Source organism: Sus scrofa, chromosome 6 (assembly GCF_000003025.6).
Source record: "Sus scrofa isolate TJ Tabasco breed Duroc chromosome 6, Sscrofa11.1, whole genome shotgun sequence".
Taxonomy (NCBI): domain Eukaryota; kingdom Metazoa; phylum Chordata; class Mammalia; order Artiodactyla; family Suidae; genus Sus; species Sus scrofa.
In genome coordinates, this window is record NC_010448.4 from 14,785,226 (window position 1) to 14,810,516 (window position 25,291).

At 40.5% G+C, this 25,291-nt stretch overlaps 1 protein-coding gene across 3 annotated transcripts in view; it reads right to left on the reverse strand.

The window, feature by feature from the left end:
• The window catches only part of AP1G1 (adaptor related protein complex 1 gamma 1 subunit), an 89,873-nt gene extending 65,277 nt beyond the window's left edge, over positions 1-24,596 (reverse strand). Inside the window, exons 1-2 of one of the 3 annotated variants that reach the window (XM_021093827.1) lie at positions 332-336; positions 220-223 (exon numbers count right to left, since the gene is read on the reverse strand). The gene's annotated coding sequence lies outside the window, so the exon portion shown is untranslated. Of the gene's footprint in view, positions 1-219; positions 224-331; positions 337-24,184 lie in introns of those variants that run through there. The other 2 variants (XM_003126897.6, XM_003481797.4) reach the window with 2 other exon arrangements.

Here is a 25,291-nt window from a genome sequence, read left to right on the forward strand (position 1 = left end):
TTGTGAGTTGCTGCAGTGGCTGGTGGCTTTACAGCAGTAACATCTTTTGTTTACTGAAATGGCAAGTGACATTTTTTGTTCAGGGCATTAGTGTCATATTCTCATAAATTTTTTTTTTTTTGTCTTTTTGTCTTTTGTTGTTGTTGTTGCTATTTCTTGGGCCGATCCCGAGGCATATGGAGGTTCCCAGGCTAGGGGTTGAATTGGAGCTGTAGCCACCGGCCTACGCCAGAGCCACAGCAACGCGGGATCCGAGCCGCGTCTGCAACCTACACCACAGCTCACGGCAACGCCGGATCGTTAACCCACTGAGCAAGGGCAGGGACCGAACCCGCAACCTCATGGTTCCTAGTCGGATTCGTTAACCACTGCGCCACGATGGGAACTCCCTAAATTTTTTTTTTAACAATTAATAGTAACAGGAGTTCCTGTCGTGGCTCAGTGGTTAACGAATCAGACTAGGAACCATGAGGTTGCGGGTTCGATCCCTGGCCTTGCTCAGTGGGTTAAGGATCCGGCGTTGCCGTGAGCTGTGGTGTAGGTCACAGACAGAGCTCAGACCCCTGTTGCTGCGGCTCTGGCATAGGCCGGCTGCTATATCTCTGATTAGACCCTTAGCCTGGGAACCTCATTATGCCACAGGTGTGGCCCAAGAAAAGACAAAAAAACAAAATAATAATAATAATAATAATTAATAATAACAGAGGACCAAAACAATTATGAAAAAGGAGTTCCCATCATGGCTCAGTGGTAAGGAGCCTGACTAGTGTGCATGAGGATGTGGATTCAATACCTAACCTCATTCACTAGGTTAAGGATCCAGAGCTACTATGAGCTGTGGTATAGGTCACAAACACAGCTCAGATACTGCGTTGTTGTGGCTGTGGCGTAGGCCAGTAGCTATAGCTCTGATTCTGCCCTGGGAACTTCTATATGCCAAGGGTGAAACCCTAAAAAGCAAAAAAAAAAAAAAAAAAGAAGAAGAATAAGTAAAGAAAAAAAAAAGAAAAAAAATGGAAGAATTTGCTCTACCTAATTTTAAGAAATACTACAAAGCTACATTAATCAGTACTGTGTGGAACTGAATTTAAGGACAGACTTAGAGAATAACGAGCAAAACAGAAAGTTTAGGAACATACATATGTATGTTCAATTGATTTTCAACGAAGGGGCCAAGGTTATTCAATAGGAGAAAGGGTAATCTTTCAACAAATGACACTGGCACAATTGGATATCTACATGAAAGAAGAAAATTAACCCTGGACCTTAACCTCACACAGTATACAAAAATTAACTCAAAATGGGATACAAGTGGGAGTTCCCATCGTGACTCAGCAGAAATGAACCTCCATATGCTGAGGGCACGACCTACACAGCAAAAAAAGAAATGGACATAAGAGGAAGTCTTTGGGAATGTGGGTTAAATAGAGATTTTATACACAGGCACAAGATAAATAAGAAAAAAAATTTTTATTTATTTATTTTTTTTTTTTTTTGCTTTTCAGGGCCACACATACAGCATATGGAAGTTCCCAGGCTAGGGGTTCAACTGGAGCTGCAGCTGCTGGTCTACACCACAGCCACAGCAGCAGCAGATCAAAGCTGCATCTGTGACCTACACCACAGCTCATGGCAACGCCAGACCCTTAACCCACTGAGTGAGGCCAGGTTTCAAACCAGCATCCTCACAGATACTAGTCGGGTTCATTACTGCTGAGCCACAACAGGAACTTCTAAATTGGACTTTGTAAAAATGTTTAACTTTTGCCCTTTAAAAGATGTCATTATGGGAGTTCCTGTCGTGGCTCAGTGGTTAATGAATCCGACTAAGAACCATGAGGTTGCAGGTTCAATCCCTGGCCTTGCTCAGTGGGTTAGGGATCCGGCGTTGCTATGAGCTGCGTGGCTCGGATTCCACGTTGCTGTGGCTCTGGCAGAGGCCAGTGGCTACAGCTCCGATTAGACCCCTAGCCTGGGAACCTCCACATGCTGCCAGAGCGGCCCGAGAAATAGCAAAAAGATAAAAAAAAAAAAAAAAAAAAAAAAAAAAAGGATGTCATTATGAAAATAAAGCAAGGCACAGAAAGAGAAAAAAATGCCATTCCTATCTTATAAAGGACTTGTATTCAGAATATAATTTTACAATTCAATAATAAAACATTCTTATTTTAAAATGGGGGAAAAGGAGTTCCCATTGTGGCTCCAAGCGTTAAGAACCTGACATAGTTTCCATGAGGATGAGGGTCTAATTGCGGGCCTTGCTCAGGGATTACTGCTGCTAATCACAAACAGACACATCAAGTTAATGATTTTAGTGCTTTTTTATGTATGGAAAGATGCAAGACTTTGAGTTTATTGAAATAATTCCTCTGAGGTACATCTTAACTGTCTAAAGCCAGAATCCAATTTTTCTCCATCCAGAACTCGCTTCAGGAAGCACCATTTGGTGCCTGCAGTGGCTAATGGTTGATGGTGGGCAACACTCTTTGTTTACTGAAAACAGGCAGGCAACATTTTTTTTTTTTTTTTTGGTCCACATAGGCATGAATGAAAAATAAAAGTTTATTTACATAGTAAAGAATTTTGGTATATTTCAGAATACATTCTAAGATCAAAACTAAGTTCTGGTTCCAGTGAAGATGGAATAAACAACACTCCATGGAGATTCCTGCCTCTCTCTCCCTCCATTTGCAACTATAAATTCTGAACAAAATACATGCCACAGCTAGCTGAGGGCTGTGAAAAGTCAGTGACAGTGAGCAGACTGGAGAAAGAAAGCAGAATTAGAAATTCCATCAAATTGGCAAGAAGTTATCACTTTCCTCCAGCACTACCCAGCCTGGACCCAAGGGCAGCCCAAAACCCACAAGTGCACACTGAGTACAGAGAAAAAACTCTTAAGAAAAAACCTATTTCTGGCTCAAAAAGCAAAAAAAGGAAAAGGAAGATAAAGGACAAAGGAGGAAATTCTCTGTTTTGTTTTGTTTTTCTTCCCTCTACCCTGCCCCTAGGCAATACTGCAAAGGTGGTGGCTGTGGCAGAAGAGCAATGGCAGTAGCAATGGCAGTAAGAGCAAGGCAGACATCTAAAAAGTGGAGAAGGCACACAGGTTAGATCCCTGGCCTCTCTTGGTGGGTGGAGGATCCGGCGTTGCTGTGAGCTGTGGTGTAGGTTACATGTGGCTCAGATCCCACATTGCTATGGCTGTGGTGTGGGCCGGCGGCTACAGCTCCAATTCCCCCCTGGCCTGGGAACTTCCATATGTCGCAGGTGCGGTCCCCCCAAAAAAGACACAGACACACAAAAACCTTTAAAAAGTGGGGAAGTCGAACTCCTCTCTGACCAGAGGAGCTGTAATCCTAAAGGCATGGAGTAAAACACTCTCTACCCTCCCACTGCTTGATAAAAGAGTAAATTCACCACAAATATACAACAATCCTAACTGCAAACATACCTGACAACAGCACTAAAAACATAAGGAAAAAATTACAGATACAGGAGTTCCTGTTGTGGCTGAGGAGAAATGAACCAGACTAGTGTCTAGGAGGATGAGAGTTCGAACCTCACTCAGTGCGTGGAAGATCTGGCATTGCCGTGAGCTGTGGTATAGGTCCCGGTTGCAGCTCTGATTCTGCATTGCTGTGGCTGTACTGTAGGCCAACAGCTGTGGCTCCAATTCGACCCCTGGCCTGGGAACATCCGAATGCCCTGGGTGAGGCTCTAAACAGACAAAAAAAAAAAAAATTACAGATACGAAAGGAAAAATAAACCCCTCAATTATAGTTGGAGACTTCAACATGCTCTCCAAGTAAAGGATTTAACTACAGAGAGCATCAGCAAGAATATAAAAGATCTGAATGCCATCATCATCTAACTGAATCTAACCAACGTTTACAGAAGACCCCAAGCAAGAGAAATTTTCCTGAGCCAAAACAAAACAAACAGAGTTAATAAACTTAAATGAATGGAAATCATACAAAGTATGCTCTCTGTCCATAATGGAGTTAAACTACAAATCAATAACAGAAAACTAACTGGAAAACTCTCCATGTACTTCGAAATTAAATAACAGACTCCCAAATAATCAATGGATTCCATGGGTGAAAGAGGAAATATCAAGGGAAATTAGTAAATATACTGAAAATATAAACACACAAAATAGAGGTATACACTAAAGCAGCGTGTAGCAGGAAATGTATAACATTAAATGCTTGTACCAGAACAAAAGGAACATCTGAACAATCTAAAAATCTAAGCTATTACTTTAAGAAACTAGAAAAAGGAGTTCCCACTGTGGGCAACAGGATCGGCAGTGTCTTAGAAGCACTGGGAGGCAGGCTCAATCCCCAGCCCAGCACAGCAGGTTAAGGATCCACTGTCGCTGCAGCTGCAGCTTAAGTCACAACTGTGGCTCAGATCTGATCCCTGGCCCGGGGGAGGCCAAAAAAGGGGTTAAAAAAGAAAAACACTAGAAAAAGAGCAAAATAAACCCAAAAGAACTAGGAAAAAAGCAAGCAATTATTGTTTTTAAAAAAAGAAAGAAATTAAAAACAAAAAACAGATCCAGTCAATGACACCAAAGACTAGTTCTTCAGAAAGATCAATAAAATTGATACCTCTGGCCAGACAATAAAAGAGAAACAATACAAATTAGCAATACCAGGAATGAAAGAGGGGATATATCACCACAAACAGTAAAAGGATAACTAGGTAATACTATAAACAACTCAATGCACATCACAATTGGACATCCACAAGCAAAAATAAACAAATTCAACCTAAATCTCACATCTTATTAACAAAAAATGGACCACTGATCTAAATGTAAAATACAATACGTTCCCATTGTGGCGCAGCAGATTAAGAACTGATATAGTGCCCGTGAGGATGTGACCTGGCCTCGCACAGTGGTTTAAGGATCCAGAAATGCCACAAGCTGCAGTGCAGGTCGCAGAAGTGGCTCAGATCCAGTGTTGCTCTGACTGTGGCACAGGCTGGCAGCTGCAGCTCCATTTCAATCCCCAGCCAGGAATTTCCACATGCCATAGGTGTGGGGAAGGAAGGAAGGAAGGAGAAAACAAAAAGACAGGCATAATCATACTATTGTACATGGAATGGATGGTCAGTGGGGACCTGCTGAAGAGCGCAGGAAATTCTACTCAATGTTCTGTAATAACCTATATGGGAAAAGAACCTGAAAAAAATGGATATGAATAACTGGATCACATTGTTGGATAGCAGAAATAATTATGACATTGTAAGTCAACTATACTTCAGTAAAATTTAAAAAGACAAGTTATAGACTGGGTTATTTGCAAATTACATATCAACAAAAGACATGTATCCCGAACATAAAAAGAACTCTCAAAACACAACAATTAAGGGGTTCCTGTTATGGCTTAGTAGTAACGAACCCAATTAGTACCCATGAGGACACGGGTTCAACCCCGGCCTTCCTTAGTGGGTTGAGGATCCAGAGTGGCCATTAGCTGTGGTGTAGGTCGAAGACTCAGCTCAAATCCCAAGTTGCTGTGGCTGTGGTGTAGGCTGGCAGCTACAGCTCCGATTCGACCTCTAGCCTGGGAACTTCCATACACCTCAGATCAAAAAAAAAAAAAAAAAAAAAAAAAAAGGTTAACACTGAACCCTTATTTAAGGGATGGCTGAAAGAAGGTCTCACGTGAGAGGTGAAGTCATTTTCTTTGTTAATAAAGTAGGGATGGGACCTGTGGGGAAGAGGAAACTAAAAAGGGCTCTATTGAGCTAAACCATAAAGGTATCATGCTGTCCAGAAAGGAGTTCCTGAGTGGCAGGCCGAAAGACAGTGCCTTCCAAACACAGGCAGGTTAGAAAGATTGCTGTTAAGCTACATCCCTTTTGGACTTCTAAACAGGGGAACTGAGACTGAAAGAAAGCATGCTTTAAATATGCGGAGGGGACACAACAAATCTTTGGGAACTTGTATTTCTCTTTATTTCTATCTTACATATATAAGAAAAATGTATTCAAAAAATTTCAGTCATTTCAAATAACGAAAAAGAAAAAAACAAAAAATCTGTGTCTATATTTTGCCCAAAGCACTGAAAGGAAGGAGACATACCTCAGGAACTATGCCTTGGGAGTAGTAGCAATTAAAATAAAAGCGAAGTGGGAAGAAAAATTATTTGGGTACAGGATTGGGTTGAGTAAACTAGTGTCTCCTCTCGCCTCCTCCCCAAGTCTTCCCACAATAAACCTTGGAGATTATGGCTTTCTAGTCTTTTTTTTTTTTTTTTTTTTTTTTTTGGCCAAGCCCACAGCATGCCAGAGCCTTAACCCACTGAGCCACAAGAGAACTCCTGGTTTTGCATTCTGAAAGATTTTCAGTGGCAAAGGTCTTAAATCTTTCAAATATATACTCTTAAGAACATACTAAATATTCCTCAGTTTCTATAAAGAACAGAACATATTAAAGAGAAACGTTAGAGCTGAAATGATCAAAGATCCTAATAATCAATGACTACTGTCAGCCAAGCAACTGAGGACAAGCCATCTGATTTCTCCAAGTCTCTGTTCCATTAAGTGAAAAATGAGGGCATAAAATCAGCTTTAAAAAAAAATCTATGAGAACAAATATTTGATGGTCGCATTACATACCATCCTACCATAAAAGTATCATTCTTTTGGAGTTCCCACTGTGGAGCAATGGGATCAGTGGTGTCTTGGAAGTGCTGGATGCAGTTTCACTGGGATGGTAGGTTAAGGATTCGGCGTTGCCGCAGCTGTCACTTAGGTAGAAACTGTGGCTCAGATCAGATCCTGCGCCCAGGAACTCCATATGCCAAGGGGGCAGCGAAAAAAGAAAAAACAAATAAATAAAAGTATCATTCTTTATAAATCAAATGTAGTCCCTTCACGTGACTGCTTGTACAGTCAAGTAGTTCTACAGAAGGACGATATAATTTTTAAATTTTTTTTATTTTTATCGTTTTTCTTTTTTAGGGCCACACCTGTGGCATATGGACGTTCCCAGGGTAGGGGTTGAATTAGAGCTCCAGCTGCCAGCCTACACCACAGCCACAGCAACGGCTGGATCCGAGCCACATGTGCGACCTATACCGAAGCTCACAGCAATGCCAGATCCTTAACCCACTGAGCGGTGCCAGGGATCGAACCAGCATCCTCATGGCTACCAGTCGGGTTGGTTACGACTGAGCTAACAAAAGCAACTTTCAAGGACAAAAATGAATACGCCAACCTTCAATAAGGAGCAAACATATCATATCATACACTGTACTTAACTGAAATACAGCCATTAAGTTTGAGAATCCTGAATTCAGAAAGCAACAGAAGTAAGGTCTTTAATCAGAAAATGAGGGAAAAAAAACTTTATAACACTTCAGAGCCCATCAGACTACAGTTATAAAACAGAAAATACAAATTACAAATAGCATCAACATAAGCATCGTTTAAATCCATTTCAAAACAGAAAGGGAGAATTTAAAAAATACGGAGTGAGAAGTTAGCTTCATGCACCTCTTCTTTTTCCTCCTTGTTCAATTAGTCACACTACCCCCACTGATGACCTAAGTTTCCTTGTTACAAGGAAACACGTTATACCAGAAAGCACTAATCATTCATTCAACAAATATTTGCTGAGCCTTCTCTATGCCAGACATTGCAATAGGTACTGGGAACTGGCAAGGACATGGTCTCTATCCTTGAGAACTCAAAGTCAATTAAGAAAAACAGATTTTTTAATTCCAGCCACATAACAATATGAGGCAGAAACTGCTAATCAATGACAGAACAGGAAATTATATTTATGGTAAGCCAAATTTTGTCATGGCCAAACTAACTCAATATATTTATGTTTTTTCTTTTGTGAAATTAAGTGATTTCTGAATCAGCCCAACAATTCCAAAATCCCATACAGGAAAAGAATTGTAGCAGAGTACCAGTACACAATTACTAAATTTTAGAAAGGTAATTAGAACTAGAAGACATGGGAGTTCTCACTGTGGCGCCGCAAAAATGAATCCAACTAAGAACCATGAGGTTGCGGGTTCAATCCCTGGCCCCGCTCAGTGGGTTAAGGATCCGGTGTTGCCATGAGCTGAGGTGTAGGTTGCAGACACAGCTTGGATACTGTGTTGCTGTGGCTGTGGCATAGGCTGGCAGCTACAGCTCTGATTAGACCCCTAGTCCTGGAACCTCCATAAGCCATGGGTGCAGCCCTAAAAGGACAAAAGACCAAAAAAAAAAGAACACGTAAAATTCTTAGCAAAGTGCCTGGCATACCATAAGCACTAAACAAACGTTAGCCATAATGCTGGATATATGAACAACTTATCCTTGCATAAATTAATTCTGATCCAAAACAAGTTGCAGAAAGATACACAATATTAATATTTATAAAGATTTAAAACATGCGAAAGTATCTTATCTTTTTAAAAAGCCACACCTGCAGCATATGGAAGTTCCTGGCCTAGGGGTTGAATTGGAGCTGCAGCTGAGGCGTATGCCACAGCCACTGCAACAATGGATCTGAGCCGCATCCTCCACCTATGCTGCAGCTTGCAGCAACACCGGATCCTTAGCCCACTGAGTGAGGCCAGGGACCAAACCCTATCCTCACAAAGACAAGGCCGGGTCCTTAACCTGCTGAGCCACAACAGAAACTCCTGAAAGTACCTATTCTTTAGATGTGATACAAAAATGTGTATCTGAATCACTTTGCTGTACACCTGAAATATTGTAAATCCACTATACTTCAATTTAAAAAATGTAGTAAGAAGAGTTCCCATCGTGGCACAGCGGAAACGAATCCAACTAGGAACCATGATGTTGCAGGTTTGATCCCTGGCCTCACTCAGTAGGTTAGGGATCCGGCGTTGCCATGAGCCGTGGTGTAGGTCACAGACGCGGCTTGGATCTGGTGATGCTGAGGCTCCGGCGTAGGCTGGCAGCTGTGGCTCTGATTGGACCCCTATTCTGGGAACCGCCATATGCTGCAGTGTGGCCCTGAAAAGACAAAAAGACCAAAAAAGAAAAAAAAAAAAAAATGTAGTAAGAGAATAAGAACATGCATGTGAAAGATAACAGTCAAATCCAACGCAGCGACACACTGGGGAGGAGGTGGAATATGACAGGGGACAGTGAGACACAGGAACTGTCAGCTATACTGATGTTTTATTTCTTAGACTAGGTAGCAGGTAAGTAAATACTTATTATTTTCCATATATTTTATATCTGAAAGATTTCTAAAAATTAGATTCAAATACATCTAACCAATGTAGCGAACGTCAGACTACAAAACCTACTTGCTTATATTACAATATTGAGGATTTCCCTACTTTTTCAAAGTTTTTACATGCTTTTCAAAATACCCAAAAAATACAAGATTCCTTAAAATAACCACCTAACATAAATAACAATAACAAACTCTATCCCTTAAAAAAAAACTGGTAAGAATATAAGGTATAGTAATGACTCAGTTATACAGAACACAGCTGAGAGTTCAAAACACATTTTTATAATCTTGTGCAGCCAAAAGAGAGCATCTCACATCAACGCACGTCTTACACAGAACATCTACTTTACTCTATTTGTATGTTCTTATTCAGCTTGTTCCAGAATAGAGCAAATTAAAAAACTGAAGGGGAAAGTGAAGAGGGTAGAAGCTAGGATAGAGAAGCTGTTTTAGGGAAGGATACTGATGGTAGTTAAAATGTCACCTAACGGCAAGGGAAGAAACAAAAATGGTGGTAGTTAAAATGTCACCTAACGGCAAGGGAAGAAACAAAAATGGTGATACTGATGGTAGTTAAAATGTCACCTAACGGCAAGGGAAGAAACAAAAATGGTGTACATAACAAAAACAAGCATTCAAAACAGTAGCAAGATTAATAAATTCTAGAGATCTGATATCACAACACTGTCTCTATACAATACTTTATAGTGCAACTGAAAATTTATCAAGAAAACAGATCTTGAAACCATTTAAAAAAAAAAAAAAAAGACAACCTAATACGGAATGGGAGAAAATAGTTTCAAACAATGCAACTGACAAGGGCTTAATCTCTAAAATATACAAACAACTTATACAACTCAGCAACAAAAAAATCCAACAGCCCGATTAAAAAATGGATAGAAGACCTGAATAGGCATTTTCTCCAAAGAAGATATACAGATGACCTACAAGCACATGAAAAAATGCTCAACATCACCAATTATTAGAGAAATGCAAATCAAAATTTCTATGAGGTACCTACCACCTCACACTGGTCAGAATGACCATCATGAACAAATCAACAAATAACATGCTGGAGAGGGTGTGGAAAAAGGAAACCCTCCTACAGTGTTGGTGGGAATGTAAATTGGTACAATCACTATGGAAAACAGTATGGATTATCTCAGAAAACTAAATAAAGAACTACCTTATGACCCGGCAATCCCACTCTTGGGCATATATTCAGACAAAACTTTCCTTGAAAAAGATACATGCACCGCTATGCTCACTGCAGCACTATTCACAATAGCCAAGAAACAACCTAACTGTCCATCAACAGACGAATGGATTAAAAAGATGTGTTATACATACACAATGAAATACTACTCAGCCATAAAAAAGAACAAAATAATGCCATCTGCAGCATCATGGATGGAACTAGAGATTCTCATACTAAGTGAAATAAGCCAGAAAAAAAAAGACAAACACCATATGCTATCTTTTATATCTGGAATCTAATATATGGCACAAATGAACCTTTCCACAAAAAAGAAACTCATGAACTTGGAAAACAGACTTGTGGTTGCCAAGGAGGAGGGGGAGAGAGTAGGATAGAATGGGAGTCTGGGGTTAATAGATGCAAACGATTGCATTTGGAGTAGATAAGCAATGAGATCCTGCTATACCACACAGGAAACTACATCTAGTCACTTGTGATGGAACATGATGAAGGATAATGTGCAGAAAAGAATGTATATATGTATGTGACTGGATCACTCTGCTGTACAGTAGAAACTGACAGAACACTGTAAACCGACTACAATGGAAAAAATAAAAATCATCAAAATAAAAATAAAAAATGAAGTTTGTGCTCTTACTTTATAGATTTCTATACTATTAAAAGTTTTTAAGGAGTTCCCATCATAGCGAAGCGGAAACAAATCCAACTAGGAACCATGAGGTTGCGGGTTCAATCCCTGGCCTCGCTCAATAGGTTGAGGATCTGGGGGTCAAGGATCCAGCGTTGCCGTGAGCTGTGGTGTAGGCTGGCAGCAACAGCTCCGATTAGACCCCTAGCCTGGGAACCTCCATATGCCACAGGTGTGGCCCTAAAAAGACAAAAGACTAAAAAAAAAAAAAAAAAAAAAAAAAGCTTTTAAATTGATTACTCAAAATGGAAAAGATCAAATCACCAGTAAATCTGCCTTAGACTTCCACAGTAATTACCTTAATTTACAACTTTAAAAAAATCCAAAATTAAAACATATAGCTTACACAGTCACAGAGCATAGCAGTCTGAGGCTACTTAGTGTACTAGCAAAAAGTATTCAATACCCTCAAAGCCCTAAGAATATTAACAAATTACAAACAGTACCCTAATTAGTTTGTTGTTTCGTTTGTTTGTTTTTTTCAGGGCTGCATCCACAGCACACGGAGGTTCCCAGACTAAGGGACTAATGGGAGCTACAGCTGCCGGCCTACACCACAGCCACAATCAAGGGAGATCCGAGCCACATCTGTGACCTACACCACAACTCACGGCAATGCTGGATCCTTGACCCACTGAGCAAGGCCAGGGATTGAACCCACCACCTCATGGTTCCTAGTTGGATTCGTTTCCGCTGCACCATGAAAGGAACTCCCCTTACTTAGTTTTCATAATAAGTCCCTGCTTCATCAAGAAATGATTCAAAAAGATCACCATTTTACATTTAAGGCAGAAGGCAGGAAAAAAACGAAACAAAATTATATCCTATGTTCAAATTATATACATTAAATGTGCTATATGTGCAATTTTTTGGTATATCTCAATAAAGCTACTTAAAAAATAAAGATAGAAAGTCCATTAAAATAAAATTGTATCTGTGGAACACCCAATTTCTTTTTTTTTTTTTTTAATTTTGTTTTGTTTTTTGTCTTTTTGCCATTTTGGGGGGCTGCTTCCGCGGCATATGGAGGTTCCCAGGCTAGGGGTCTAATTGGAGCTGTAGCTGCCGGCCTATGCCACAGCCACAGAAATGCGGGATCCAAGCCGCATCTGCGACCTACACCACAGCTCACGGCAACGCCAGATCCTTAACCCACTGAGCAAGGCCAGGGATTGAACCCGCAACCTCATGGTTCCTAGTCAGATTCGTTAACCACTGTGCCACGACAGGAACTCCAATTTCTAAAAATTATATAGTTAAGACACTGTCCATTCTTATTGATTTAACTACCTGAGTTATTAAAGACTGAGACAGACATGTGTAAGTCTATTATCATGATTTCGTTTCTGTCAATTTTTCCTTTTATATCTAACCACTTATATTTACTATTTCAATGGTTTTATTCAACACTTACATGTTCATGTGTTTTCTATTTATGTTCTTGTACATGCTTATCAAAACAAAAATGTTCCTCTTTGGCATCTTTTAGGACACTTATTAGGACAAAATGGAAAGGCAACACAGAAAAATTTAAAATCTGACTTGTTGAGGTACAGGGACTGTGGATAAATGTATTCTATTTCATTAATTGTTATTTGAGAAATAATAGTGAAAATCCAGAGGGAAAAAGTGTGAAATTCATTTTAGAAAAATTTCTATCCAACATGGTTGAACAAAATTAGGTTTTGGAGCTTAAACTAAATTAGATTACTTTACATACCCAAAGTAATCAAAATTACAAATGTTTCTTACAGGAAAGAAAAATTTTAAACAGTAAAAGAGACATACACACAAAAAAAACGACTGCGTATGTTCCAGTTCTCCTAAATTTTTCCCCCAAGTGGAGAAAATGGTTATTTTCTATAAATCTCTTTGGGGGACAAAGATTTTCCTCAACATCAAACCACCCCAAGCCATGATCATCTTTTTTTCTTTTAAATACCTATTTTCCCCACTCAAATATAAGCTCCCTAAAGCCTGATCCTTATTTGTTTTATTCATCCTTGTATTCCCCCTGCCAAAAAGAATAAGAACTCAATAAATACAGTATTTATTGAATTGTAAAGGCTAGAAGAGTCTTATCTAAAGAAAATATACTTGTCCTTTCCAAAGCATACAAAATAAAGTTCACAGCTGCTCACTAACAGCTTCGGCAAAGGTATCAGAACTCAGACCTGATCTCTATTCTACTGGGCTCAGTTCACGTTCTTCCTAACTTCTGAGCTCTGAGCTGACAAGCCACAAAAAACACAGAAGCAAAAGGTTGGGGTTCCTGCTGCTATACGGTCCTTCTTCTAAACTTAAAAGTATTTGAGCTCTACATTGAAAAATAAATCTTAAATTAAAAGCAATTTTCAATATTAAAATTATCTCCTTTTCTATCCACACACCTTACTTGAAGTCTTTCTTGCTAAACAATAAGAAATTAGATTTCATTTAACTTTACCACTAATAACTGTGTAACATCTAATCACAGTTTTTTAGGTATAGCTAAGACTGCTCAAGCGACCTAAGTTAGCACTGGGCAAAACCTTCCCAAAGAAGTTACTGTACTTTCTCTCTCACATTCTCCATATGGCATATACTTTCATATCATGCTCCACATAGAACCTCTATTTCAGATTTTTATCTCACATGTATATCTGAATTGCTTTGTACATTTTTTAAATTATTTTTTCCTTTTAGGACCACACCTGCGGCACATGCAAACTCCCAGGCTGGGGGCTGAATTGGAACTGCAGCTGCCAGCCTACACCACACCCAGAGCAACGCCAGATTCAAGCCTTATCTGTGACCCACGCTCCAGCAGCTCTGGGCAATGCCGGATTCTTAATCCACTGCTTGAGGCCAGGGATCAAACCCACATCATAATGGATGCTAGTCAGGTTCTTAAACTGCTGAGCCACAATGGGAACACCAAAATTAATTTACTGATTTATTTTTTTTGTTGTACCTGAGGCAAGCGGAAGTTCCCGGGTCAGGGATTGAGTCCGCACCACAGCAGTGACAATACCAAATCCTTAACCTGCTGAGCCACCACGGCACTCCTATATTCTTTTTTTTTTTTCTTTTTTCTTAATGTTTATGGCCGCATCCGAAGCATTTGGAAGTTCCCAGGCCAGGGACTGAATCTGATCCACAACTGTGGCAATGCCATATCTTTTAACCCACTGAGCTAGGCTGGGAAGTGAACTCCTGCCTCCACTGCACAGCTGCTGCAGTCAGATTCTTAACCCATTACAGAAACTTAGTACATTTAAAACTTGGAAAATACTATGACCAAAATAGTAAGAAAGCTTAATAGGAAGAAACTTAAACCAAATTAACAGTAATATGCTTCAGTGACTTTTTCTTTTTCAGGCTCCACCTATAGCATATGGAAGTTCCTCGGCTAGGGGTCGAATTGGAGCTGCAGCTGAGGCCTATGCCACAGTCACAGCAACAGCAGATCCAAGCTGCATCTGCGACCCATCCCTCAGCTTGTGGCAACACTGGATCCTTAAGCCACTGGGCAAGGCCAGGGATCAAACCCACATCCTCAAGAAGATAACGTCGGGTCCTTAACCCAATGAGCCACAATGGGAACTCCTAACTTTTACTTTCTAATATATCTTATAGGCACCACCTGTGATTAATCTGACATCTGAGTTTTTCCATTGTGTTTTTGTGGTTTTCTTTATTTTGGTGGAAAGGGGTGGGGAGGGGGAGGCTGAGGCAGTGCACATCTATTTCCCCTGTATGAAGAAATACGTTCAAAGAGGAGAAATGTTCTACAGAGTGAAGAGGAGAGACCAACACTAGCACATCATTGTTGGAATAAGAGAGATCAAACCTCGGGATAAGTATTTTGGTCTCTGGAGAGGCAAAAACCATGGTGGGACAGGGATAGTTCTTCCATCAAGTTTCACCAAGGCCTAGATTGATGAAATACTCAAGACCATCCAACTTTTGTGTGTGTGTGTGTGTGTGTGTGTGTGAGTGTGTGTGTGTCTTTTTCCAGGGCCGAACCCACGGTATATGGGGGTTCCCAGGCTAGGGGTCTGTCTAATCGGAGCTGTAGCCACTGGCCTACGCCACAGCCACATCAACACGGAATCCGAGCCACGTCTGCGACCTACACCACAGCTCATGGCAACGCATGATCCTTAACTCCCTGAGCAAGGCCAGGGATCAAACCCACAGCCTCATGGTTCCTAGTCCGATTCATTAACCACTGAGCCACGAAACGAACTCCCATCCAACTTTTTTTTTTTTTGTCTTTTTGCTATTTCTTGGGCCGCTCCCGCGGCATATGGAGGTTCCCAGGCTAGGGGTTGAATCGGAGCTGTAGCCGCTGGCCTATGCCAGAGCCACAGCAATGCGGGATCCGAGCCGCGTCTGCAACCTACACCACAGTTCACGGCAACGCCGGATCGTTAACCCACTGAGCAAGGGCAGGGACCGAACCCGCAACCTCATGGTTCCTAGTCGGATTCATTAACCACTGCGCCACGACAGGAACTCCCCATCCAACTTTTTATAAGCTCTGGTTTCATGTTCACAATGCCAACTTTGTGATTATTAATCATTTTCTCAAGTACCTTGCCTCCCAAATAGCTCCGTAAAAGCAACAGAGAGCCCAGGAAAGTACATACAGGTAATTCAGTAGAAAAGCATAGCCTCTTATCAATTACAACACTGTTATTCTAAATTACACATCAGTGAGTTTGATCAGGATGAATTATTCCTAGGTGAAATATTAAAATGGAACTTCTGGATCTTCAAGGCTCTAAGGCTGTGAAATGTGTGACCACATTAAGATACTACCACACCCTGTCTAGGCAGCCAGCTGGCATCTCTTTAAGAGGGCTTAAGCTCAAGTCTCCTAAAATGCCATGGCATTACAGGAATCTTCTTTTATGTTTAATTATCCCTAACCAAAATTCACCAAAACAGATTTTAAAAATAGACTGTAAATGCCAATATGCCTCCTGAATAATTCAACTGCATTAAAACATATGAAAAGCAAAAAAAAAGCCAAATAAACAATGATAGAGGAACATGATCAACATCAAATTTAACAATAAAATAAAAATAAAAAGCAAATTTTTTCACTCTCCTAAACCCTAATATTAGCAAAATTAGCCTAAAGAGCCCTCAATTATCAAAAATTGTCACTAAATTCTCCAAACAAAATCTTACTTTTTTAAGAAAGATATGCCCCCAAAGGATATAATAAATGTTAAGGGAGATTATCTATACCTAGTGAATATAGGTGTCTTTTTAACTTCTGTATATTTTCTGGTATCTTTCATATAACAAACATGCATAATTTGAGAAATAATTCTTGCTTTGAAGATTCAACCAAATGAACAAAAACCACAAGGATAAATAAAGCAGAACTATAAAATTTTAAATTAAAAAATGACATCATCTTAAAAGGACAGAGTCACAGTTACCAAATGGCATTTTTCTACAGGATGACATTAGAAAGTTATGAAAAGGAGTTCCCTGGTAGCCTAGCAGTTAAGGATCAGGCATTGTCACTTCTGTGGCTTGGGTTCGATCCTTCGCCCAGGAAATTCTGCATGTCAGGGGCACTGCCAAACAAACAAAAAATTTATGAAACAGTGATTCGATACTAAGATAAATTTTCCCAAGCATATTCTTCTTGAATCCAAATTCTCTTAATTTGGGACAGCAAAAAGGTGGCAGAGATAGGGACACTGGTCCATAGGAAATTAAAGACTCATTTTTAACCTACATTTTAACTGACATTAGTTAGAATTGTGGGAAGGTGGAGGGGAGAAATCCCACTGACAAGGATCAAAAACTATAAAACATCTAGGAATTTTACAAATTTATCTTGCTAAATTTAGCAAGAAAGTTGTATGAACTTGATGAAGACAATTATTACATCTATGCTACATCTATGAAACCTATGTCGAAGGACCTAAAACTAAAACAAGACCTCACTAAATGGAAATTCATTATAATATGGAAAAAATTATCATCATTAAGAAAGTCAGGGAGTTCCCGTGGTGGCACAGTGGTTAACGAATCTGACTAGGAACCATGAGGTTTCGGGTTCGATCCCTGCCCTTGCTCAGTGGTTAACGATCCGGTGTGGCCGAGAGCTGTGGTGTAGGTTGCAGACGTGGCTCGGATCCTGCGTTGCTGTGGCTCTGGCATAGGCCGGAGGCTACAGCTCCGATTAGACCCCTAGCCTGGGAACCTCCATATGCCGTGGGAGCGGTCCAAGAAATGGCAAAAAGACCAAAAAAAAAAAAAAAAAGAAAGTCAGGCCTGCCAACATTAACATATGAATATAGTGCCATTCCAAACATTGGGCTTCTTTAAGGTTTTCTGAAGTCAACAGAATTGTTTTCAAACAATACAGATATAAGAATGTTTAAGAACAGTCAAGGAGTTCGCATGTGGCTCAGTGGTGACGAACCCAACTGGTAGCCATGAGGATAAGGGTTCCATCCCTGGCCTCACTCAGTGGGTTGTGAATCTGGTGTTACTGAGGCGTAGGCCAGCAGCTGCAGCTCCAATTTGACCCACAGCCTGGTAACCTCCATATGCCGCAGGTGCGGACCTAAAAAGAAAAAGAAAAAAAAAAAGGCAAAAAAAATGGAAAAGTACAGTGACAGGAGCTGTTCTTAACAGAGTGTAACTTTCAATAAAGCTATTATACTCAAAAAAACAGTAAAATAATGATACAGGAAGAGTAAAACAGAACATCCAGAAATAGAGCGAACACATATATGAACTTAACGTATGATAAAGCAGCATTTAATTCATTGAGGAAAGGACATTTATTTACTCTGGACATAGCTGGCTCTCTACACAAAGGAAAACCATTTAAGACCCCCTACTTCATCCCATATAAAAGTAAATTCCAGATTAAAAAATACATGTGTAAGAAGTAAGATACCATAACATGTTCCTACAAAATAAGGAAAAAAACAACATAAAAGAAAAATGAACCAAAAACATGAACAATTCTCAGGAAAGGAAATCCAAATGGTCAAAAAACATATCAAAAGAGGCTAGCTCCAGCAATACTCAGGGAAATTAAAATTAAGACAAAACTGAGAAACCACTTATCAACTAGTAGACCAGCAAAAACTAAATTAAGTAATTACATCTAATGATGTGATGTCATGGAGATCCGACTGCTAGTGGAGGTAGAAATTACAACAACCTTCTTAGAGAGTAATCCAGCAATAATAACATTTAAAATATAATTCCTTTAACTCAGAAATCCCACCTTGGAGAGTCTACTCTGTAGAAAAATAAAAGCATCAGGAAAGAAGGTAACATGCACAGGGACTTTTACTATATACAGCACTGTTTGTAGGGGAAAAAATCTAGAAAATGCCTAAATATCCACAGGAAAACAAATGAATAAGTTATGTAGAGTACATCCATACTATAAGACATAATAGGGGAGGTCCCTGTTGTGGCTCAGCAGTACCAGGCCTGACTTGTATTCATGAGGATGAAGATTCAATCCCTGGCCTTGCTTAGTGGGTAGGGGATCTGGCATTGCCATGAGTTGCGGTACAGGCCACAGACACAGTTCAGATCCCGCCATACTGTGGCTGTGGTGTAGGCTGGTAGCTGAAGCTCTGCTTTGACCCTGCGCCTGGGAACTTCCCTATGGTGCAGGTGTGACCGTAAAAAAGGAAAAGGAAAAAACTAAACTCTATCAGTCACAAGTAAATGATCTTCAGTAGATTTCCATAAATCACTCAGGACCATGACTGCTTTGGCTTGGTAGGGGAGGGCCTGAACAATTTTTTCTTATTATTTTCATTCAGTTCTGCAGAGTAGCTACTAAGTGCCAAGCACTGTGCTATGTACTAGGGATGCCATAAATTAAATGGTTCTTGTCCTCTGATGCTCAAGAAAAAATTCAACAAGTACTTTAAAAAAAAAAAAAAAAAAAAAAAGGTACTACACTCCTTTGCCTAGGGTAGAGAGGAAGGAAGAAGTTTACTAGGTAGAAGAAAAACATTCCAGATATAAGCAGAACAGGTACAACAAGAATGAAACAACATGGGAGTTCCTGTTGTGGCTCAGTGGTTAATGAATCTGACTAGGAACCATGAGGTTGCAGGTTTGAACCCTGGCCTTGCTCAGTGGGTTAAGGATCTGGCGTTGCTATGAGCTATGGTGTAGGTTGCAGACTCGGCTCTGATCCCGAGTTGCTGTGGCTCTGGTGTGGGCCGGTGTCTATGGCTCCTATTCGACCCCTAGCCTGGGAACCTCCATATGCCATGGGAGCGGCCCAAGAAATGGCAAAAGGACCAAAAAAAAAAAAAAAAGGAATGAAACCACATGGAATATTCAAAGAACAGCAAAAAGTTCAATCTATGTAAATAAAAACAATACAACCAAATGCTAATAAAATCAAATTATAAGCTACTTCCTCATTCTGCTTTCTTAAATAATCAATACTATTTATTAAGCTTGAGAAACTTTCTAAAGAAAATACAGAGCCTGTTCCTTCACTGATAGAAACATACATTTAAAAAAATCACATATATGAGTACTATAAAAATGGAGTTCCCATAGTGGTGTGGTGTAGCAGAAACGAATCCAACTAGGAACCATGAGGTTTGGGTTCGATCCCTGGCCTTGCTCAGTGGGTTGAGGATCCGGTGTTGCCATGAGCTGTGGTGTAGGTCGCAGACGAGGCTCGGGTCTAGCGTGGCTGTGGCATAGGCCAGTGGCTACAGCTCTGATTCGACCCCTAGCCTGGGAACCTCCATATGCCACGGGTTTGGCCCTAAAGGGAGAAAAAGACCAAAATAAAGGGGGGGGGGAGTTCCTATCGTGGCCCTGTGGAAAAGAATCTGACTAGTATCCATGAGGTCACAGGTTCGATCTCTGGTCTCCATCCTTGGGTTAAGGATCCTGCATTGTTGTGAGCTGAGGTGCAGGTTGCAGAAGTGGCTCGGATCTGGTGTTACCGTGGTTGTGGCATAGGCCAGCAGCTGTAACTCTGATTCAACCCCTAGCCTGAGAACTTCAACAAGCCATGGGCACAGCCCACCCCCCCCCAAAAAAAAACAAACCGTGGGCATTCCCATCATGGCTCAGCAGTAACCAACCTGACTAGTATCCATGAGGATGCAGGTTCTATCCCTGGCCTTACTCAGTGGGTCAGGGATCCTGGCGTTGCAGTGAGCTGTGTCACAGACTCAGCTCCGATCTGGAGTCACTGTGGCTGTGGTGTAGGGCAGCGGCTGCAGCTCCATTTGACCTCCTAGCCTGGGAACTTCCATATGTTGCATATGTGTGGCCCTGAAAAAAATAAAGGAAAACAAAAAACAAACAAAAATGTGAGAAAGGAATCTTTTGTGAAGACTCTAAAAAAGAACGTTTTATTAACTTCCCTTCCTTTTCTTCAGCTTGAAACTAAACAATTTCCTAACAGTGAGGCTGAATATAAAGAGCTTCACTAAAATGAGCTGTAAAAACACTAGTGGAACTTCCTCTACTTGAGTCGTACAGCTGTGTGATCATTTACAGAAGTTAAATCTTATAACCAAATAGTGTACATCATCTATGGTATGACAGTCTTAATTTTAACCCCAAGTCCTATAAGGAAGGTAGTGCAAAATGGTTTACAGTTCCAAAGACCTAACTTCATGTCTTTCTTATATTTGCTCTTCCCAAGAATCCAAAGTATTAATATCAAAGCCAGACAAGCTGAAAGCCTAGGATGCTCAGCATAACACAAATACAATCAGCTACAACATGCAAGCTGGAGTGAGCAAAGTAACCTGCAGATCAGGTTACACTGTGACTGCTGCACTATAACAGAGAAAGGGGGGGTAAAAAACACCTGCCTTTAAGATGTCTTTAATTATTAATAAAGTACAAAGGTCACATAAGTTTTCTCCATCTTTAAAATAACCAATGATTTTTTTTTTCTTCTAAGCCTATTTTTCACTGATGTTTAGAACTCACTAATTTTCTCTCTCCAGTGGTCTTAGTAGGTCAAAGCATCAAACAAACAAACAAAAAAAAAGACAAAACTTTCAACTCTGTAATGAAAAAAGCATTTCTTGTTCTAATCATATTATCCTAACCCTTGCCTTTTATTTGAAAGTGTTAGTTAATACTGACTCAACAAGTTTGGCAAGTGTGGGGTTTTTTTCCCCTCTCACTTCGGGACCCTTCGAACTTTAACAAGAGATTGTTCTAATAACAGAACTCAAGGCAAATTAAGTATTTTGTGTTACTTCTCCAGTGAAGAAAAAAATCTTACATATACTTTCAAGGTAGAAATGGCGCCTCTACAGAAATAAAATTTTCTATACAAAAAGACAAACAGAAAAATCCTATTACTTACTTGTTGACAAAGATGATTTTCAAAAACCTTAAGCCAAGAAACATGAATTTAGATAAATCTTTATGTTCTCTTAATTTTAAAATTGCTTGCTACTTTAAATATCCTGCATGAAAGAAACTGAATAAAAGTAACAAAGTGATGAAAGAAAGCCAAAAATCAAGAACTGAAAACAATTTATAAAGCAAAGACTGAATGACAAGTGCCAAAAACAGCTAAACAAGTTGGGGCAGTTTAAAGAAAAATAAGACTAGTTTAAAATTTTCTGAAACTAAATCCAAGTAAGAGTTTTAAAGTTTGATATCAATTAAATCCTGCTATATACATAAAATTTTTAAATCCTCAGCAAATGCAAATACGGGGATTAAGCACGCTGAAATCTGTTCTGGTATGTAGTTTTCCAATTCAATTTTTTTAATTAAAAAATAATATTTTGGAAAATATTCGTTCAACTTTTTCAATTTGTATAGAGTCCTTACAAATCACAAAAAAAGTGAGTGTTTGTACATGATTGATTTCAAGACTTTAAAAATAAATAGTGGAATTAAGTATCACAAAGGCACTGCTGACAATTTTTGTACTTTATAGTTTCACTCTAAAATACACCTCCAAATCTAGAACTCCTGTCAGTGAAACAGATTAGAGAACAGCAATTGCTTCCAAAAGAAAATAAATTGAGGTTTCCTAAATGATGTTAATTTCAAGTACAATCTCAACCTCTTTAGACAAAGTAGATACTCAAGTCTGTGCTAATCAATCGATGGTGTTTTGCTTATCATTTGCAAAGCAAAAGGACACTTTCTCCAACTGAACACAAACCACCTAAGAATGAATGGTATTTAAATACCAGTACACAATTCCATGAAATAAACCGAGTAAATAATACCTATGTGATAGTTCTTCCAATACCTTGTTTTTAAAGTGGAACTCAAAAATGGAATATGTCAGTAGCAACTACAAGAGGATACTTAGTAAATGAGTGAGGATTCCATCTATGTTCTGTTTGACAGTTCTTTCAAGGAAAAGAGAAACTCCACAGCTTCAGAGTAAATACACAAATAGTAACTAATGTATTTTTGTAAAGTCTCCTTATAACAAATAACAAAAACACTATTTACAATGAAAACATTCACTCTTCTGAAAACATGACTAGCAGCGGAATTTATCTACCTGATAATAACCTGAGGATAAGAATAATACACTTATAAATGGATTAGAAGTACTAAAAAATCTGACCCAGTTCAAGTTATAAATCTAAGTTTAAATCACTAGGCTACAATTTCAAGTCAGTTATTATTCTTTTGCAGATGTAAAAATCCAGGCTGAGATGAAATACAAGTGACTCAATAACACTCACCTAACTTGAAATGTAGGAAATAATCAGTGAATTACTGTGAAATGCCTTTTATTCAAGCACGCTATAATATAAACATGTTAAGAGCAAAATAAAAGTAAGATTATGGGTATCTGGGGAGTCTATATTTTTAAACCAAAAAAGTTAAGGTGTATACAGTCTGACAAGTATTATGGGGAATAATGAAAGCGGATATTTAAAATCCAACTATCCCCAGAAAAATACAATACACGAAATTAATCCAAGTACTTTTTTAGAATCAGCCAACAAAGAACATTACTGTACAAACCAACTGAAAGTTAAGGTCACTAAGATATGTTCATTCACTCCTCTCTTCTGTTAAGCAATGCCCAGAGCAGCCGAAAAAGTTACTTTCCTTTCTATCTATGTCAGATTGAAATTCTTTTTCACAGGTAGATTTTCATAGGCAATGATATACACCATACATAAATATCAAAAAGTACCCAAAAGTTAAGTGTTCAGCATGGGAAGGGAACCCCACAAATGCGAAAACATTTGACAGCCTCTCCCTACCACCTCCTCTCCGCAAAGCCGTTTCATTAGCTTTACAAATATTTACACTCTGAGCGAGTGGTTCGACCCGTCTCCTACAACAAAACCCTAACAGGGAAACACAACCAACCGTCCTGACTCTCCCCAACAGTTAAGAAGACCGAGAGAATTATTAGTAGTTGACACCTACAGGATCAGGAGTTTGAGAGAAGATAAGCAGTGTATTGGCAGATGAGTTTAAGAAAAAAAGAAAATGAAAAAGAAACACCCGGAAAACTGGGAAAGAAGTTGGTAGGAAGGTTAGAGAGAGGCGAGGCCAATGTCCGGTTCTAAGAGAACAGCAATGCAGGTGCAGACAGCGACTAACGAAGCATTTGGAAACGCCGATGAGAGTTCTACGAAAGACCTGACAAGGGTACAAGATACAAGAACGCTGATACGTGGCACAGAGAAGACACGCGGGGGTGGGACCCGCCCGAGGTGGGACCCGCCCCGCTAACCCTAGGCTTTCTGAATGAGCCCTCAAAGAAGGATCTCAGCCTGAGAAAGTCAATGGGTTCAAGAAGGCCCACACCAGCCGGGCAACGCCGCAGCACGGAAGGCGGCCGCGCGCAGAGCCTCCCGGTCCGAGGCCTCGGGGTCGGCCCTCAAGAAGTCGAGGAGCTCCTGGGGCTCCGGGCCCCTACAGGCTCAGCCTCCGTCCTCTCTTCTCACCCCCCACGGCCTGGGACCGGACCCCTAGAATTGACAGGAAGTCTCCGGCCGAGCGCTCTTGACAGGCACTGGGCAAAAAAAAGCAGTATGCTCTTAGCGCCACGAGTGACACTCACCGGCCCGAAACCTCGAATGAAACCAGCAGCTTCGGGGGCGGCGGCAGCAGTGGCAGCAGGAACCGAACATCCAAAATGGCGGCTCCCTCAGCCTCACCACCGCTACTGCAGGCGGAAGGATTCTTAGGAGGGAGGGAGTTTTTTTTAACTAACTTCGCACACTATCGCAGAAACTTCAGTCCCTAGCTCCCTCTGCTTGTTGATCCCTTGTCCCCTGGCTGCAATTTCTCGTGCCTCCCCCCTCTTATTATCCAGGAACTCGGACCCCACCGAGGACTATTTGCCAAGGAGGAGGTGACTGCTCTGGCAGAGCGACGCAAAGCGTAGCAAAATTCGGGGCTGTCACTGATGACGCGAGACGCTGCTGCCGAGTCACCGCTGCGAAGAGTAGGAGCAAGAAAGATCCGGTCGACCCCGGGGCCCAGGGACATTGGTTCCGCTTGGGGTAGGGGGTGGGGAAGCTGGGCTACCAGGAAGTGGCGGGGCCACCTGAAGAGGGTGGGGCTTGCAAGGTAGCGGAGGAAGTGGAGAGCCGAGGCAGGTGGGGGCGGAGAACTCTGAGCTAGGCTAAGTGGGTCCTATGCCATGAGAACCCTAGATTCTTTTCCTATCTTCTTTGAGACCTTAGCATTCTCTTTAGGTTTAATTTCAGAAACATACTCCAAGTGATCTTGGACTCTGAGGTTTTATGGCACCTTGGAACGTATTTTGTGAAAATAGAGTTAGAAGGAGTTCCCGTTGTGGCTCAGCGGGTTGTGAACCCGACTAGAGTCCATGAGGATATGAGTGGGTTAAGTATCCGGAGTTGCCATGAGCTGTGGTGTACTCTGCAGACGCGGCTGGGATCCTTCCTTGCTGTCTGTGGCTGTGGCTTAGACCAGTAGCTCAGATTGGACCCCTAGCCTTGGAACTTCCATATGCCACATATGCGGCCCTAAAAAGCAAAAAAAAAAAACAAAAAAAAAAAAAAGCAGAAGACACAGAAGAACAGATTCCAACCCCAGTATCATCTCTCAACCTCCTGCATTGAACAAGACATTTAAAGTCTCTGGGACTCAGTTTTCTCATGTAAAAAAAGAGGATTTGGACTATCGATAGCTAAAACCT